The sequence below is a fragment of the Pleurodeles waltl genome, chromosome 2_2 (assembly GCF_031143425.1).
Source record: "Pleurodeles waltl isolate 20211129_DDA chromosome 2_2, aPleWal1.hap1.20221129, whole genome shotgun sequence".
Classification (NCBI taxonomy): domain Eukaryota; kingdom Metazoa; phylum Chordata; class Amphibia; order Caudata; family Salamandridae; genus Pleurodeles; species Pleurodeles waltl.
In genome coordinates, this window is record NC_090439.1 from 262910064 (window position 1) to 262929991 (window position 19928).

Here is a 19928-nt window from a genome sequence, read left to right on the forward strand (position 1 = left end):
TGCTTTGTCTCTTTATAGAGACCAGGCCACCAATAACGAGCCTGTAAGAGTGAAATAGTGGGAGCCACACCCGCATGTGCGGAAGCCGCCCCCTCATGTGCTGCAGAAATTAATCGAGGTCGCTCAATTTTATTGAGCATTTCAGGTACACCAACGCCTGGGATATTAACTACAGCGTTTAGCATACCACCCGTACAGTAATTATATTTAGAAGGGAATCCTTTAAGAAATGGCGTGCCATCAGCCGTAGCTTTTATGGCAGCCAAAATCTCTGTGTCTGGTTTGGAACTCGAACGAGTTACTGCGGCCACAGTGGCAACTGCCACTGCCGATTTTGCGGCTTCATCAGCCAAAGTATTCCCAGCAACGTGTATTCCAACGGGCTGGTGTCCAAGTGTATGCACAAAATGGACTTTAGGAAGCGTTTCTTTCAGATCCATAACCTTCCCCCACAGCAATTTGTGTTTAATGGTGTTACCTTTGGAATCTCTGAACCCATTCAACCTCCAGTAGTGCAAATATTTGTTGAAAGACTGAACACAGTAATAGGAGTCACAAACCAGCAATGTCAATATCGCCGGATCAGCGTATTCCAAGGCTAAAAATAGAGCTTTCAGCTCAGCCAACTGTGCCGTACAATCTCCCAAGGTCTGTGTATAAGTATGTCGGGGGCAGAACACTTCCCCCTCCATATAGCCCCTCACCACCGCACATGCAGCAGAATACTGTTGTTTAGTCCCAACCGCTGGTTGCGCAGAGCCATCGGTATACATGACCACTTCATATTGGTCAATAGGCAATGTGCCAGCGGGAACTGGGTACTCCATTTCATATTGAAGGAATTCTTGAGTCTGCAGTTTAGGGTCAAATATGTAATCTACATCAGTGGCTGTCAAAGACGTAGCCAATTGAATCCATCGCGGGTGTAAAGCTTTCGAATTAGGAACACTCGCTTTTGTAACAGCCTCTAAGGCTGGAATTGGGGAAACGACAACGATGCGTTGGCCCTGGGCAAGAGGTCGATCTTTAATCACAGCCATCTGTACTGCAGTGAGAATTTTCTCAGTTTGTGCAAAACGTTGTTCTGCAGCAGAATACAAGTGCGACTTGTATGCTATCGGGACTGTGTCACCCTCATTAAAGGTGACATATGTAAACCCATCGGCACCAGGTATAACCCTGATGACCAGATGCGTTTTATTGTCCCGCGTGTGTAAATGTGTTACTGCTAAGAGATCAGTTTGTAAATCTCGAAGAATACGTGTATGTTCATTCGTCCAAAATCTACTAAAATAATTTGGGCGAATCAACTCGTATAATGGTTTTATACGTGTAGCGTAATCAGGAATGTAAGTTCTGCCAAAATTTAGAAACCCCAATAACGACTGGAGTTTCCGAACCGTATTCGGAGGTTGCAACTGAGCACATTTCTCCAAAAAGTGATCCTCTAAGCTCTTGCTCCCATTCGACAACTCATATCCCAGGAAAATGACACTGAGGAAGGCAATCTTTGATTTTTTTAAATTAAACTTGTAGTCAATTTCAGCAAATCCCACAACAATACGCGCTACCCACCTTAAATGTTGCAGCAACTCATCGTCCGTCAGATATATATCATCAACATATGATAAAGCTTCAGGGTCCAAATCGTGCAAAATTTCAGTTACACGAGCCGAAAATAGTCCTGGGCTATTCTTATACCCCTGAGGCAGATGACAAAACTTTTCTGGAGAGCCAAACGCACTGAAGCTCATATAGTCCCTACTTTCGGGCGCTATATTTTGGCAGAAGAATCCATTTGAGATATCTAATGTTGTTTTGTATTTCTTACGCACTATATTATTCATGAGCGCAGCGCTGTGTGAATTCTGTATTGCATATGTGCGTGTATGTCCATTTAAATGTCTGTAATCCACCACTATTCTATAAGAATTGTCCGGTTTTGCTACTGGACATAAGGGATTATTCATCGGCGAGACACAGGGTTCAATTACTCCCTGGTACTCCAATTGTGTAAGAATTTTCCTTAGCAATGCCCTTGCTTCAAATTTTATAGGATACTGCGGTTGCGGTTGAGGTTCGCCCTTTATCGGAATTACATGATAAAGTGAATTTCTATCCCACCCCACATTATTTCTATATAGGGCGTGAGCCTGTGCTAGAGCCCATGTTTTACTATAGGACTCTGCTAGTTCTCCCGGAACAAGTGGTGAGAATGAAGGTGTAATAACCTCCTCCCCAACTGGACAGTCACGAACAAAGTCAGGTGGCCAATCCTGTTCGGCCAGCAGAACGTCATACAATTTGACCACACGGTCCCAAAAGATGGCGTTTATAGTGCGCTCAACGTCCCCTTCTAATTGTAAAGTTACTGTATAAACTCTATCGGGATCAGAGACACGCATATCTGCTGTTTCGACTTGTATGAAGTCATCAGTTGCTTTCACCTCCAGATGCTCTAGAAGACTCCGGCGAACTATTGTGACCTCTGCCGCGCTGTCTAACAGTGCTAATGCCCATGTCTTGTTCTTCAAGAGAACTCTCTTCTTGAGTGGCATGTCTAACTGAGACCGCAGCCACTTTCTTCTTTTTAAATTGTTGCTTTTGTTGGATCGGTTTCTCTTCTTGTTTGACTGAAACCTCCGATGAGCGTTGTGACTCCTGTCTCGGTTTCATGTACTCTGTTCTTCGCTCTGACCGCCCACCTCTACCATTTCTCTTTTCCGAGGAGTCCTGAAAGGAACGAGATTGGCGTATATCAGTATATTGATATCTATCAGGCGTCTTCAAATTATCCCTATTCCTGAGATTATACCTATTCTGCGGGGTCTCCGGTTGCGGAGATTGTCCCCTATCTTTCTTAGGTGTCTGTTGTTTTTTCTCCCAGGGCTTTTTAGTACCCTCAGGTTGCTGTTGTTTAGTAGTATCTTTACTAATCTTACCCTGTAACTGGGGTTTTTGCGGTCTAGCTCCAAGGCTATCACGACCGATACTCGAATATGTTTCTGCTATTATTCTCGGCAGTTCCCGCTCCTGGTTACCTTGCGGGACGTCTTGAAGACGCATACGCACCGCTAGTGCTACTGCCTCTCCTTTGAGATTACTCAAAATCATAGAAGAAACCGCAGCAAAATTGCCCATCAGCTGCATCCCAAAATCTAAGGCCGGGGCAGCTCCATATTCATCCTGAATTTGTTTCAGCACTTACGGTAGATTAGCCAATGTTGGTGTACCGTGTGCTGTAGTGTAGAGCGCGGCAAACACCGTGCCCCAAGTATTACAATGGTCCACAGTAGGAACCATTCCATACGGCAAACACATCGTCAATATTCTATGTTTATCCTGAGGTCCCGTATGGGGAAATACTGCTTCCAGCGTATAAATTTTTTGCGCCAGCCAAAATGGAGTTTCCTCCTGTTTTGCTGGGACTTTACCCATAACTGAGTGTACAGTGGTCGGACTGACCCCCGGAACCACTGCATGTGGTTGCGCTGGAGTAGCACGCGCTGGGTTTGTGTAAAGTGTCTGCATTACAAATTGAACCAAACGTCTATATGTAGCTGTTAATTCCGTATATCAGCGACGGACTTCAGCCACTGCCAATTGAGCAACCGCAGGATGTGGTGTATATGTAGCCAATAAAGGCCAGGTAGGACCATCATTACTCAGTGGACCTAACCTAACAGGTGCTATGGTGTGGGGTAGGGTGCCATCAAGCCAATTATTATGTTCTTGATATGATAGAGGTATCTCTAAATATGCATATGCCCTGTATTGTCCAGGGACATTAGCAAGAGTGTATTCGTGAAAAGTGTTTGTACCCCCATCAACTGCTGGAAATACAACCCAAGAATAAAAAAGCTCTGTTCTATAAGCTGCATGGGCGTCCACCACAACGTGACCGGACCCCCCTGGTTCGTGAGACCATGTGCTATCAGATGTCCCATGAGCGGTTGGTGCATATTAAGCACTATGTTCACTACTTGAGGATTTGCCATTATAATAACAGCACTAGGGCAGAGAAGGCACACCAATATCGGGGTTTTCCTTTCAAAGTTCAAGCTTGAACAACCAACCACTAAGGAATAGGATGTACCTATCTCGTGGTGGCAGAAATCCTTAGCCCCACGGATGTCTCCGTTAACGGAACTGAGGAGTCAATATATATATGAGACCGAGAGAGTCAGCCGGACCCGAAAATTAGAGCCAGAAAAATCGTTGGCGGCGCCATGTCACGTGGGCTCTCATTATCCTAAATGAGACTACTGGATTTCTAGGTAGCAGGATCGTTCACGGTGTGGGGGACTGAGTCTGACCCACTTGGAAGGACCTATGCCACCCTAAATCTGGTTTTGCTCCGGCTAACTAGCAGTGCCTCATCTCTCCCATGGGGAAGGGATGATTGGGCAGCCGAGCGCATGACATCTTTGGAACCTATCAGGGAAGTCGTGGTTACTCAGATCCAAACCAACTCTCTCATTTACAGTATGATCTCATATACAAATGACAAAGGCAGTTAAAGTTTTATATATTGTTTTAATAAAACGACTGCATTTCAGATATTAAGGCGCAAGCCGCAATAACCAGAACCATACAACACAGTAGGATTGAAATAGTCATGAGGAGAGTGAAACATAAGAATAACGCTATCATGTTGTTAAAAATTTCTACTCTCTCTCAGCTAGTTCTAGTTCGAGCACAGCATGTTAAGCTTCTAACTTGCCTTTCAGATTCTCTGGGAAGCCATCAACCCTCATACCTGAGCAAAGGCCTGTGATCTGGTTCAACATCTGCTACGAGGCAGTCAGCGTCTAGTTGTGGTTCCCTGGTCGGAATCTCTCTCTTGCATGTATTTGGACAAGGAAGTGTTTTATAACTAACATGTCAGCGTGATCACAAAATGTCCCTACGCAAGAACGCCAAAGACTAAACTCCTACCACGTTTATCGGCAATGTACCAGACTGTATCCTTGACTGAAGCACAGAGTGAGCAGGAATGTGTTATTGAGAACTCCTTTGCTGAAGTAGGCTAAACAGTGTGATATAAAAAATAAAACAAGACCGTAGAACTGGTTATTTTAAAAATAACAGTACGAAGCCAAATAAAAAGCATTTAGAGCAAAGTGCACAGAGGCTCTAAGCTGCGAGCAAAGGAATAAAATACATCCAGGGCAAAGTGCACAAAGGCCTAAAGCCTGAAGCTAATGCGCAAAGGATACATAAAACTGACCACACTACAGTATATCTGTCACATTTGGTACAGATTAATACCTCCTCCAAAGTTGTAATAACCCCCTATGTGTGAGGGTATCTTCTAGGAATAAAAGAATTCTGATATTTGACCTTGTAGTGGGTTTCCTGAAAATAAATCACTTCATGTTCAAATTTTGAGAGCCAATTCATCATGGCACCATATTTTAGCTTGTTCAACAACCCATTAGCATTGCATGTGATGATATTGATATCTTTGAAGATAGGCCTGAAAAAAGATTTGTCTTGATAAACAACTCCCACATTGTTCTCCCTTAATTGCCTGTTTTTGCTACTACTGTTTGACTACATACATTTTTTACAACATTTCTGTTAATTTTCTATGCCTTTGCCCCCTAGATCACATCCCAGTACAACCTCACCCAAAAATCCACATCCTGAAGGGCCTCCTCATTCCCCATAAAACCCTTGAGGGGAGAATTGCCCACTTTTCCCCTATCGCCCATACCCCTATCACAAATGCCACGGTACTGCACCTAGCATCACCCTGAAGAATTGTCCTCCTCCCAGCACTAGAAAAAAATATTTCGAATAAAGAAAAAGCACAAGGGAAAGAAAAAGAGAAGTATCCAAAACAGGAAGAACATAAACTAAAGTATTGATTCACTATTTTGACTCTACAGAAAGCCATCAAATCATATACATCAGATTATTAACCAGCATGCTCACTTCTAATTAGGCTTGACCCCCTGCTGCTTTGAATGTTGCAACAAGACTTTGGACGTCTCTGGGGTGTTGAGATGCTGATGCTGACATACCTGAGAACATACAAAACTACATTTTGTGTGGAATTGAAAATACCTTTTTTTTAATAGCCGCAGAAAGAATATGCTCCTTTATACTGTTATCTGAAATATTGACAAGGATTGTGTGAGGATATTTAAGGATCGCTGCTCTTTGGGTAGCAACCCTATATGCCTTCATAATAGAGAGACCAGACCGCAAATCCAGCACGGTATGCGACTTCATCAGACTCCATCAGCTGCACTGTATTCACAAAATGGCTGTGTTTCCCAGATTATTTTGGGACTCCCATAAAACGAAGATTGGACTGCCTCACATAGTTCTCCATTTAGTCCATTTTCTTTCACACAGAAGCAGCTTCTTTTGCATTCTACTCACTTCCTTCTCAAAAAGAGGGAACTGTCCTCTAAATCTGAAATCCTCTTCTCCGCTTACTCAAGTCTGGCCGGTAATAGCATCACTCTCCCATCAATTTTAGACAGCCTATGGTGAAAAGTGCGATTGCCTATGCTTATAGTTGTTTAAGGTCCCAAATCTCCACCAAGATTGTGTTAAACAAGTTCAAAAGTGTTACCGGTTGTTCTAAAATAGCGGGGTCATTGATCCCTTTGTTGACCTTTACCCAGGTGCAAAAATAGAATTCAATGGCTGAGGGTATGTCTGTCCCGGGGGGATGGGGGGGAGTGGCATGTTGCCAAACACAACTGAAGGGGTAAAGAATCCAAATTGGTTGCAAATACCTCTCCTGCCACTGAGGGGATGGGCGGGTAATGGAGCTGTGAGGTTTGTGAATAGCTGCATTGCTATATTATCAAGACCATTTCTTTGCTGTCTAACAAAAAGTGGACAGTCTTTTGGACTCGCTTCTAAACACTGCTCTCCATCCTTTTGCAGCCGGGTTGTGGATTGAGTTTCTCCCCCACCCAGGACTTTTCTCTCTGGTCTTGACTTCTCATTATAGTAGACATGGTTTTGGAATCACTGCTGTTTTCCTGTGGAGGGTTAAATTGCCCCTCAAATAAATTGCTGCTCTCCAATTGCTGGGAAACTGGCTCAACAGAGGCTACAACTGGCAAAATCTCACAAGTCCGACTGCCCTTGGAAATAGCCCTTATATCCTCGCAGGCTGCAACTAATTGCAGTTGTGATTCAAGTGCCATTGTCAAATGTTAGAAATCATCCTCCGCGAGGTCCTGTTTTGGTAATTCAGTATGTGCAATAGTTTGACAGTGTAGGCCCTAAAGGGCCGAACAAAAGCTGCAGAGCCCTTGGTGATAAGCAATAAATGCTACAAAACCTAGCCAGTGGGGGGTTACACTGTGCCCTACACAGTGCCAAGCTGGTGGCACCCGTCAGGCATTTGGACAATGGACACTGTTTTTTTGCAATTGGTGCTGCCCTGGAGCCCGCTGTTGATGAACCTAGTACCATGGCCCCACCACAGCCACCACCACCATTTTTATGTGCTTTTCTGGCATCAAGTTCAGGACGCACGGAAGCAGACCAGGCTGGAGGGGGATCCCTGGGTGTGCCTAGAGCAGAGCATGTGGGCTACACCTGCTGCCTCCCCCACCACGGCTCAAATCTTTATTTTTTCTCTCTCACAGGCCTAAGCCGTTTTCGCTGCCTAAGTGAGGATATTGTTTTGGAGGCTTCACACTTGTTTGGTTTCTGAAAGATAAACCAACCTTTATCCTTGTAGATCTTGAGAATCAACAGAAAGGACACTTTTAACTATAACAGAGCATTCAAGGAAGGATTATGAAGAATACAATACTTTTAGGGCCTGTGAAGACAAAACAATTCCTTTAAAATCTTACAACTTATTTTTAACATTCTTTTTTACTATTTTACTAATGTTTATGATACATGTAGAAAGACTAGAGGCATGATATAGAGTTTGGCAGATGGGTACTCAATCACAAACATGACAGATAGCCTGTCAGTCTTATTACTACTGCAGTAGGATATAATTGATATCATGCACTTGTTACAAAGTGAACAGGATATCTGTCACTTTTATAGCAAAAGTATCCATCAACTGATCACTAAATCATGTGCTAGGTTAATATTTTCCATAAGACCATGAGTCATATCAGTTCATTCAAATACCCCATAATATGTCTGCAATAGTGCAAAAACTTTAGTCAGAATAATCTGTAATCAGAAAAGCTATCTCTACTCACCGTTTTCGACCTGTGCTGTTCACATTTCATTCATTAACTCAGAGAACTTTCATGTTATATGTCTGAACTTTCGATACTTCACTTAAGAAAAACATAGAGGTGCACAGCTCTGCTCTGAACCAGCCAGCTCTTCATGATAGAGTCCCAGGTCTCAATTTCCAAAAGGTAAGCTGCTGTCTCAAACTGCATATGAATTGCCGTTTTGTTAGATATGTAGAACAAACAATTGAGCTGTAGGCTGCTCAAATCATTTGCGGCTTCTCAGGTGTTCTTTGAATTTTAAAGTATTTTTAGGTGATTAGATGAACATTAATTGCTGTTGTGGTGAGCACACAATATATTTTTTGAAATCAAACAATTTTTGAATTTATAAGGCCTAATTAAAAAATATAGGGCCTGATTACAACTTTGGAGGAGGTGTTAATCCAATCCAAAAGTGACGGTAAAGTGACGGATATACCACCAGCCGTATTACGAGTCCATTATATCCTATGGAACTCGTAATATGGCTGGTGGTATATCCGTCACTTTACCGTCACTTTTGGGACGGATTAACACCTCCTCCAAAGTTGTAATCAGGCCCAAAATGACTTTCTTCTGGTTATTTTGAAAATCGTCAATGTTTTTAGTTCTAGGCTAGAGACAGCTTTAGCTCTTAATGATGTAAATGAAAAATACACATATACGTACAAGGAGGGTATTAGGTCAGCTCTCACTATCCACTGGTCCATTCAACTTTCATTCACATTCTTCTTGTCTCCAACACAGCATACAGCATGTGGCAATGGGCCAGTCATTTCAGGCATTGGTTATCCTCACTGTGAAGGATGTCATTTGCCTGGTCACATGGGGACGGATAGAGAGGGAAAATGAGTCCCTCACAGACTGCCAGATTTTTAGCCTTCATGTGGTGGACCTGATGGCACTATCAAGTAGGTGACAAAAGCAGTGCTTATTTTGAGCCAGTGGTTGCAGTTAGGGCCCACCACCATCCACATTTGGGGACTGGGACTTAATGGTCATCAACAGAGTTGCGCCCAGAACAAAAGCGAGATAGGCTAAAAAGGGGGAAAGAAGAAGGAAAAAGTAGAGGGTAAAAAGGGAGAAAGAAGGGGTAAAAAAGCCCTGCAATAGTGAGTGAAACAGGAAGACAGTTTATGGCATTGATTGATGGAAGCATGGCGTGGATTAAAGACTAACCAACCTTGGTATCCCCCTTTCGTCATCACTGGCAGTGGGCTTCTGAGAAAAACTTTGGGCCTCCCATTTATTCTTTCAGAAATTAAGCACTGAAAACAAGGAAAACAAGAAAAGAAAACAGAGGACGTTTTGCTGAGCTAGAGATGTGTGACTTTTGTACAGGTTTTTAGCACCAGTGATGTGGGTATTCATTGCTTTGGGCCTGATTCACAAAAGTAAACTTACACTTTTGTGAAAGTTTACTATGTTTTTTTATTCACAGACTATGAGCCTGATTCACAAAGGTACAGTTACATTTTTGTGTAAGTTTACTATTATTTGCTATTCACAAACTACAAGTTAATAGTTAATTTACAATTGTGTTGACTCAGCAGTCAGTGCGGAAAACTCAGCACTTAGGAAGATAGGCGAGCCAAGGGACCTCTTGAAGGTCGGGGTCACTCCAGTAAAGGTTAGCAGCAGGGTTCAGACAGTTCTATTTGGTGCTTGTCCGATAGTCAGTTGAATGGAAGTCATCTGCAAGTTTGCTGAGTCTCTGTAGCTCAAAGGCAAGTTCAGCCAACTGAATCTTGGGGTCACTTCTGGGATCCTGGGTTTAAGGCTAGCGGGTCCAGTCTTTCTTTTTTAGATGGCAGGGCTGTCCTCATTTTGAATCTTCTAAGACCCAGGAATATACTGATGAGGGGTCATTAGGGTGCCACTTTTATATTCACCGCTAGCCTATGTGTGGGGGTCACCCTTTTTGTTTAATTATAAACTAGTTCAGGTCTGTTCATCTCCTTCTCTTGAGTTTGGCTCCAATCTGTCTTGTGTAGCAAAAGGTAGGCAGGCCCAGTGGTGGGCTGCATTTGCCAGTGTTGGGGCAAGCTGCTTCAGAAGTCAAGAAAGGGGTGCACACAGCCCTCAGGTAACTTTGTGAAGCCCATGAAGGGCTGCACACAACATCCTAGGCCACCCTGCTCAGGAGAGAAACACCCTTCCCCACAACCAAGGTTCTTTTATTCCTGTCTAGAAGGAATACAAATTTCACCACAGGAGAGCCATTAATAGTCATGTAACTCTAGACACTGGTAGAAAGGTTTAGGTAGAAAAATTCAAACTTTCTAAAAGTGGAATATGAGCGTAAAATTGAATGTTACCATTAAAGACAATTTAAAATCATAACTGAAATTAGTGGAAAATGTATTTCTCCATCTGTTTCCAAACAGAAGTTGTAAGTTATCAAATGTAATACGGCAACATAGTGTTAGTGGGAGAGGTAGCCTTGTTGCAGTGAAAAATGTCTTTGAAACGTTTTCACAGCCATGACATGCAAAACCTATGTACCTGCACCCTGCTTTGTAAACTCCAATACCCTGCTCTTTGAGCTTTTATGGTCTACCCCAGGGGTGACTTATAAGTATTTAAAAGGATGGTTTAGACTTAGAAAAAAGCTTTGTTGGCCAGGTCGAAACAGTAGTTTAAAATTGCACAACAGGCTGCAGTGGTGGTAGGCCTGATACATGTTTTATAGTGCCACTTCAGTGAGTAGCACAATGACTGCTGCAACTCACTAATATCAATCAAATCTCAGGCCCTGGGTACATCTAGTACCATATTCTAGGGAATTATCAATAAATTAAATGTGCCAATAACTTGGATGCCAATGTTTAAAGGAGAGAGAAGACTCACTTTAGCCCTGGTTGGCAGTGGTAAAGTGCACAATATCTTGATGCCAACAAAAACGGGTTCAGCTACTGAAGGCAAAAATCTTGGGGAATACCACTCAACAAGATGGTCATTTACTGTACGTACCCTCAATATAGTCCTATATTGCCATGTTGATGTTCTAGTGACATTTCCAAACTTCTTGGTTTTCGGTTACATTGTTTATGCTATCACCAGACCCTCTTGTTGGCAAAATTGAACCATATATTGATTTATTCCGCTGTTCTTTATTCACTAGCTGGGATGTATAATAATAGGACTCAAGCACTGATTGAGTGCATATGTATCCAATTTCAACAAATGTCTTCCTTTCATTAGTTTTTATTACAACATCTCCTTCTGTCCTTGAGAACGTCCATCCAAAAATGTACATGATATTACTTGAAATGCTCAAATATAGCAATCTGATGCAGTGGTCTGAAGAGGCCGTGATTCTTCTAGCTTACTGTGAATGACATTGTAAAGCACTATCAATCTACAAGCTTATAGATATCTCTATATAACACATTATTCAAATACAAACACATTTGTTGTGTCATAGCATATAGATACCTTTATTTTCAGCACAACAGGCTTACTCTACTCATATTTTTCAAATGTTGAGAACTATTGATCTTACTTTTTTGTAATACCTTGGATGGCCAAATTTATAGAGAAAGTATGTGCCCTACTCCCGGAAAGCTTCTGTTAAGGCCCGCAATTGGGAAGATGTATATTCCTTAGAGACTAGCGGTTTGATGTTTTTCAGTTGAAATGACCAATAATATAGCTGAAAATCTGGGAGCGCAATTACTCCATCTAGCTTCTTTTTCCTCAATTTCTTCCAGGCTAGTCTTGGATTTTTATGTGACCAAATAAAGCTAATTACTTCCCCCTGCAGTGTCTGTAGCCTATCATCTTTAAAAAATAGCGGGCAAAGCCTTAAAGATAAAGGTAAATTTCTGCAGTATCACCATTTTTATTACGTTTGTTCTAATACCTAGAGTAGAGAGTTGTAGATGCGACCATTGATGGAGAAGTCTCTTTGTTTCCCTCAAAAGATTTAGAGAGTTCACCTGGGCCATCTCTGCTAAGTTCTCAACGACTTTTACCCATAAATATCAAATTTCATCTTTCTCTAAAATGTTGTCTTATGGGCCATTCCAGGTTATTAGCTCAGACTTGTCAGTATTGACTAAACAGTCCGAGATTTTCCCAAAGACTGTTATAATTTCAAAATGTGCTGGAAAGGAACTTTGAAAGTTCTGTGTATGAATCAGGAGATCGTCTGCATATAAGGCTTCCTTCAAAACCCAGCTTTGGTCTTGAAAGGCTACTATTCTCTTATCTAGTCTAATTCTCCTAGCCAATGGTTCAATATATAAGTTGAAGAGGAGAGGAGAAAGTGGACATCCCTGTCCTGTTCCTTGTTCGATTTTAAAATGTGGCGAAAGATTACCATTAACAAGAACCCTGGCTGTGGGTGTTTTGTAAATAGCTTTGATTGCCTTAAGGAAATTATCTCCTATGTTGTTTTGCTTCATTACTGACGGCAGAAAAAGCTAGTTCACTCGGTTGAACGCCTTTGCAGCATCAATTGTCACTATGGCGAGAGGAGAGTTAGTAGTAGTAGCAATGTCAATTGCAGAAACCAAATCATGGATCAAGTCCCCTAAATGCTGGTCTCTCATAAAGCCTTTCTGATACTTATGTACTAGGCCATGGATCACTTTATCCAGTCTCCTGGCAACCACTTGTGTAAACATTTTATAGACGTTATTAAGTAATGAAATAGGTCTGAACGACTCACATCTCCTAGCATTTTTCCGTGGCTTTAACATTCGAGTTATAATAGCTTCATTCCATAAGATCGGAACTGGAAAGGACTTTATAAATATCGAGGTCATCAACTGAGTAAGAACTGGTGCAAGTTCTTCTTTCAGAGCTTTCTATAATTCAGCTGGTATTCCATCTGGGCCCAGAGCCTTCCCATTTTTTAGTTCGCAAATTATATTATCTACTTCCACAATTTGAAACCGTTGATTAAGAATCTAATTCTTATCTTGTTCTAGCCTAGGGAGAATATCTGCCCTCAACCAATTTTTAATCTCCTTATCTGAGGCCATTATATCTCCTCTCTATAATTCAGTGAAGAACTTTATAAAGACCCCTGCAATATCTCAGTCTTCTAAAAACATTCTACCCGACTCGTCGATCATTATTTCTTTAATAGTATTCCTGGTGTTATTAGACCTAGTTTTCCAAACTAGTAACCTCCCACAGCCTTCGCCATACTCAAAGTGCACTAGTTTACTAGCTTCCCATTTACTCCTTACTATTGACTCCAGGAATACCGCGAGTGAGTTTTTAACTTCCTGGTCTTGGTTCTGTAAGTCAGCTTGTGTTGTTGAATCCTTAGATATTTCCATATAAGCCTGTAATTTACAAAGTTTATCTTCCAGAGTCTCCACTGTGGCTTTCATTCTTTTTACCCTGTAAGCTGTATAACTAATCAACTTCCCATGGATAAAGCCTTATATGCTTCCCAAACTGTGCTTATTGATGCTGAACCTAGATTGATCTTCAAAAAGGGGCGGAACATGGCAGCCAGCTAGGCCTGCCCGCCGTGGGCCTCTGCCCCTTTCCCCCTGAAAGACACTCGCTCGCTCCCTTACCTTGCTGCCTGGTTGAGGGGACTTCCAGGCTGTGTGAAATCACCTGCGTCGGATGGGATTCCCGAATCAGAGGGATTCCTATGTGGGGTTGAATCTCCACTGTGCTCGCTTCCCTTGCTGTCGCAGTGGTTCTAGGCAGCCTGGCTGGTCCGCTGGAGCAGAGGCGTGGCGGCCAGGCTGAGATTCCAGGACGGCCTGGGCAGAGTCAGCACAGGCTCACTGCTGGCTTTGCCTCAGCTAAGAGGGAAGTTGGGAGGAAAGCTGCCTGTAGAGCCTCTTCCTATTAGTGGAAGTCCAGCTCAGCTTCACACACTCCAGGACACCCAGATCACCCACGCTGAATATTTCTGCATGATCCACAGACGACCATCTGGGCCCATGGCCTGGACACAGAAACAAGAGCAGAAACCTCATTTATCCAAGTCCAGTTTGGATCATACAGGCCCACCACCCACCTTAAATCCGTTACTTTTGGGCACGGGACAAAAAATAAGCAAACTATTAAAGGTAAGCCTCCTAATTTACTATTATCACCACTACATCAAGAGGGTGGGGCCCTTCTTCAAAGTAAGCAAGCACCGTCAACAAATAATACCAAGGAAACTGGGGATATAGCAAGACTGAGTGAAAATAACCCCCTCGCTTAGATCCTTCTTTAAGGTGCAAAATACTCAAGCTCACATTAAACCCTTAATCCAACAGGACATGTCAACCTCCACACCAAAAATGGAGTTTACCTCAGCAAGAGCACTCTCATTGCCACTGGACCTATTACAAAGCTCTGTTAACCAGGAGGTAGGACTCCGCATAACTGGGGGGGTCCCTGTACTATTACATGATGTAGAGAATGTGCAGAGCAGCATAACTCATAGCGACATGATACTACAGTCATTATTATAAGAGATTAGAGACAAGTTTGCAACATCAGAGTCTAATCAAGCTAAAATCCAGGGGGTTTGTGACAGTCTTGACGCACAAATGACTAACCTGACAGAGAGACTAAGGGCCATGGAGTCCTCTATTGGAGTGTTGCAGGAAGAGGTGGAATCTAATAGGCATGAAGTTCAAGCTTTAAGCGAAGCGAGAAAAACTTGAGAGATAAGCTAGAATCCTTGGAGAATAACTGCAGGAGGATTAATCATAGATTTTTTAATATCCCAGAGGGTGTAGAAGGTGACAAAATCAAAGACCTTACCATAACGTTAATTAAAGAACACATCCCTACGTTAGCGTCCATCAACCTCGACCTGAGAATACAGAGAGTTGATCAGGACTCCTTTAGGAGGAATCCTAATAGAGAAAACCCAGGAACGTGTTGGTCAATTTTGCTTCATAGTGAGTAAAGGAGCAGATCCTCACAGAAGCTCTTAAAGTTCAGGGCTTCAAGCATGATGGCTGGACTTTTTTTATTAAGATGAGACATGCCCAGGGCAACTCAAGATCAATGATGTGACCTGGGGAACCATATGTAGGAGCTTAAGTCTCTAGGTGCTACCCCACAATTGAGATTCCCCGCTACCCTGAGAATAATGTAGAGAAATAAAATGCACAATATGAGGGATCCCCAAGAGGTTGTGGCACTAATTGAACAGATACAATGGGAGAGTTAGCGGGCTTTGGAGTGGTAGGGCTCAAGGGTAGGATGGATTATCCAACATGGCTAAAAGGAGGGTTCCACAGGGAGGTTTGGGGGAAGGGTAGTTTTTTTTTTTTTTGGTTAAGTTTTCACAGGGTGGGGAACATGGTGGGGAAAAATAACAAAAAAAGAAAAAAGAAGAGTCCTCAAGTTTTAACACAACTCTTTGGTTGGACAGGAAGCAAACACTTGAAATTTAAATAGGATGATGGGGTCCGGGGTTGCTCTTAAACTTACAATTCTTACCTGGAATGTAAATGGACTTAGAGTAAGTAGCAGAAGAAGGAGAATTTTTAAACTTTTAAGACTATCTGACAATCAGATTATTGTCCTGCAAGAGACACATCTAGGAAACGAGTGGGTGAACATTTTCAAAACGCAAAGATGGATTACCCAGTTTGCTTGCACTAATCAAACCTGTAATGTGAAAGGGGTGGCAATTATTGTAAAAAAACACTGTCCACCGATGTAAGGGCAGACCCTAGAGGGAGGTGGTTGATAGCAAATATTAGATTACAAGGGGTCGTGTATACCCTGGTCTCCTATTATGGCCCCAATATGGATGATCCAGGCCCACTTATGAAACTTTTTGACCAGCTGTCAGAAGGAGCTAAGAATCTGATAATAGTTGGAGGGGACTTCATTGTTTTGCTAAGCCCTTAGATAGGTCCACCCCGAGACCAACATTTAGTACAATCAGGATGAGAAATTGTCTATATAATATAATGAAGAATGTGGGCCTCATAGATCCCTGGCAAACTAGAATGGGGCAGATTAAGAAGTTCACTTTTCTGAACAAAAAATATGGACATGCTTCTAGAATCGATTTCTTTCTGATAGACACAAGGCTTTGAAATAACTTAGTGGGGGCCTCCCATCCGCCAAGCCACCTTCCGGATCATTTAGCTGTACAACTTGAGCTCGCATTAACCAGCCCTCGTGTACGTATCAGATGGACACTTGATAGATCTCTCCTGCGTGAGGAAGAGATTATATGACTGTTAAGTTAACAGTTTTGTTAAAATGTCATAATTATGACCTATAACCAATACTATAAGTGAATACAGGAAAGAAGAAAGAGTGTGACATCTCAGGGAGCGTCGTGGTTAAATGGAGATTACCCCTTTCTCACATCACCACCATGTCTCAATCAAACACAGGCGATGAAGAAGATGCAGTAAAGTTTCAATAGGTTTTATTTCAGCAAAATTGCAATCGGCGATAAGTTGCATAGGCTGCAATGATTAGGATAATGATCAGTGCAAGAAAGAGAATGGTAAAGACAAGAGTCATTAATACAAAGACCTCTACCATCTTGCAATAACATGTAATGACATAAAGTATGGGATATGTCCTAATACCCTGGCATAGTGAGCATAACCTCTAACCTAAAAGAGAGCTAGGTATGTTAAAACTAATCTGCCAATGCCAAGTCCAAGAGAAGAGACCCCCAACCATTGTTACCATGGAATGAGGTCTCTAGCTCAGACTCTGTAGGGTCACAGAGACTAGGTCAGCATCAAGGTGACGTGCAGCATCAATAGCATCAATGGCATCTGGTCGGAATCCCTCTGACTATCTGTTTAAGTGAGTAGTATTAATACACATCTGCTTGGACCCCTGAGGTAGGTTTGATCCCAAACAATAGATAACGATACATGCTTGGAACGGTAATTTAGATAAACTATTCCCTTGAAAGCGTGAAGAGGGAAAGTACCTAATGTGAACACCTACAGTTTGTTTATCTTTGTCGCTTGATATTGACACCTTAGCGTGGTGGCACAGATAACGCAAACTTAAAAATGGGTCTAACTTAAAACAAGGCAGCCATCTTAAAAGATTTAATTAAATAAATGTGTTAAAACAGAGCAAGCTAAGTGAGGTAAAAGTCACTAGGTGACGGGGGCATGAGTCTGCAAGCCAAAGTCTAAGCTAACTCCTGTATCCCATTAAAACAAACTAGGATTAACTACACCCTCCCCATTGCCGTGACAAGTATGGTGCCATAACTTGAAGTCACCAAAGGTGAATGAATCCAAATGCTAAGAATGCTCTGGACTAAAAGCTAAAAGCATAAAAACTAGATAAAAAATCACATTTAAAAATGTGTTAAAATCAATAGCTAAAAAACACACAAAGAGATATAGGGGGTCATTCTGACCCTGGCGGTCTTTGACCGCCAGGGTTGCGAATGACGGAAGCACTGCCAACAGGCTGGCGGTGCTTCCAAGCCCATTCTGACAGCGGCGGTAAAGCCGCGGTCATAAAACCGGGGCCGGCGGTTTCCCGCCGTTTTTCCCCCGGCTGGGCGAATCCGCCAGGGCAGCGCTGCAAGCAGCGCTGCCCTGGGGATTCTGAACCTCTTCCCGCCAGCCTGTTTCTGGTGGTTTTCACCGCCAGGAAGAGGCTGGCGGGAACGGGTGTCCTGGGGCCCCCTAACAGGGCCCCATGAAGCTTTTCACTGTCTGCTTAGCAGACAGTGAAAAGCGCGACGGGTGCAACTGCATCCGTCGCACGCCCGCAATACCGCCGGCTCCATTAGGAGCCGGCTTCTGTGTTGCAGGCCTCCTTCCCGCTGGGCCGGCGGGCGCTAACATGGTTAGCGCCCGCCGGCCCAGCGGGAAGGTTGAAATGCCGGCAGCGGTCTTTTGACCGCGTAGCGGCCAAATGGCAGTTCCCACATGGCGGGCGGCAACCGCCGCCCGCCAGAGTCAGAATGACCGCCATAATGTCGACCATGACAGGCACAGCAGGCCATAGTAAGGGCATCAAATGCAAACTTTGAATTTGGTATAATAAGCCAATCATCAAATCTTTCTAACAATAGTCATGATCTTGAAGAGCATCTTCAAAGCCATCGAATGAAAAGGACCTCAGGAAAGAGGCCACATCCTCAGATGTTAGATTGATCACAGGATGGGCAGACTGATCCACGGAGCAGTAGTGCGTAGTAGTCTCTTGTGCAGGTCCACCTGCAGTAGTGGCATCCTCCACAGTGCACAGAGCCAACTCGTTCAACAAGGAAGGCTCATAAGTAGCCTCGCAAATCAACCTTAGTCTCAAGGGACACAACCATGAATGAACCCTCATAAGGGGCATCAGCAGTTCTTGGCGCTGGTGTAGCAACAAGACACACTGTAGGCAAGTTTTCAACAGGCACCATACGCAGTGACGGACTGGTTTCGCGCACCATAGGAGTTGTTGGAATGACAATAACCAATCACGCTCCAATTCCTCCAGCAAGGAAGCATCGAAGACCTGAACCATGCATTCATGGAATAGTTGAGCTGGTGGCAGTGGCTCCATTGCTTTACATAGCTGGAAAGACACAACCACTGCAAATCAGAAAAAATAGCAGTAGTATTCCAACAATCAATGCCAAAATTATAGGAAAGCCATCCAACACACTGAAAACGAGTGAATGGATGGTCAATGGGATGATTCTGAAGACAGTCTGGGATTCTGGGTAACAGAACCTGGTCAGAGACCCACAAGTCACCCCATCTTGGATTCCCCTAAGTTTCTAGTTTTCAAAAATGCGCTGGTTTGCTAGGTTTCCCCCTAGGTTTCCTGAGCTAGAGGCCAAAATCCATAGGTAGGCACTGTTTTCTGTGAAAAAATGTGTTGTGTCCACGTTGTGTTTTGGGCCATTTCCTTTCGTGGGCTCTAGGCCTACCCACACAAGTGAGGTACCATTGTTATCGGGGGACTTGGGGGAAACTGGGTGGAAGGAAATTTGTGGCTCCTCTCAGATTCCAGAAATTTCTGTCACTGAAATGAGAGGAAAAAGTGTTTTTTTGGTCAGATTTTGAGGTTTGCAAAGGATTCTGGGTAACAGAACCTGGTCAGATCCCCAAAAGTCACCCCATCTTGGATTCCCCTAGGTGTCTAGTTTTTAAAAATGCACTGGTTTGCTAGGTTTCCACAGGTGCCGGCTGAGCTGGAGGCCAAAATCCACAGGTAGGCAGTTTGTAAAAAACACCTCTGTTTTCTGTGAATAAATTTGATGTGTCCACGTTGTGTTTTTGGCCATTTCCTTTCGTGGGCTCTAGGACTACCCACACAAGTGAGGTACCATTTTTATCGGGAGACTTGGGGGAACGCGGGGTGGAAGGAACTTTGCGGCTCCTCTCAGATTCCAGAACTTTCTGTCACTGAAATGAGAGGAAAAAGTGTTTTTTTGTTCAAATTTTAAAGTTTGCAAAGGATTATGGGTAACAGAACCTGGTCAGATCCCCACAAGTCACCCCATCTTGGATTCCCCTAGGTGTCTAGTTTTCAAAAATGCACTGGTTTGCTAGGTTTCCCCAGGTGCAGACTAAGCTAGAGGCCAAAATCCATAGGTAGGCACTTTGCAAAAAACACCTCTGTTTTCTGTGAAAAAATGTGATGTGTCCACGCTGTGTTTTGGGCCATTTCCTTTTGTGGGCACTAGGCCTACCCACACAAGTGAGGTACTATTTTTATAGGGGAGACTTGGGGGAACACAGAATAGCAAAACAAGTGTTATTGCCCTTGTCTTTCTCTACA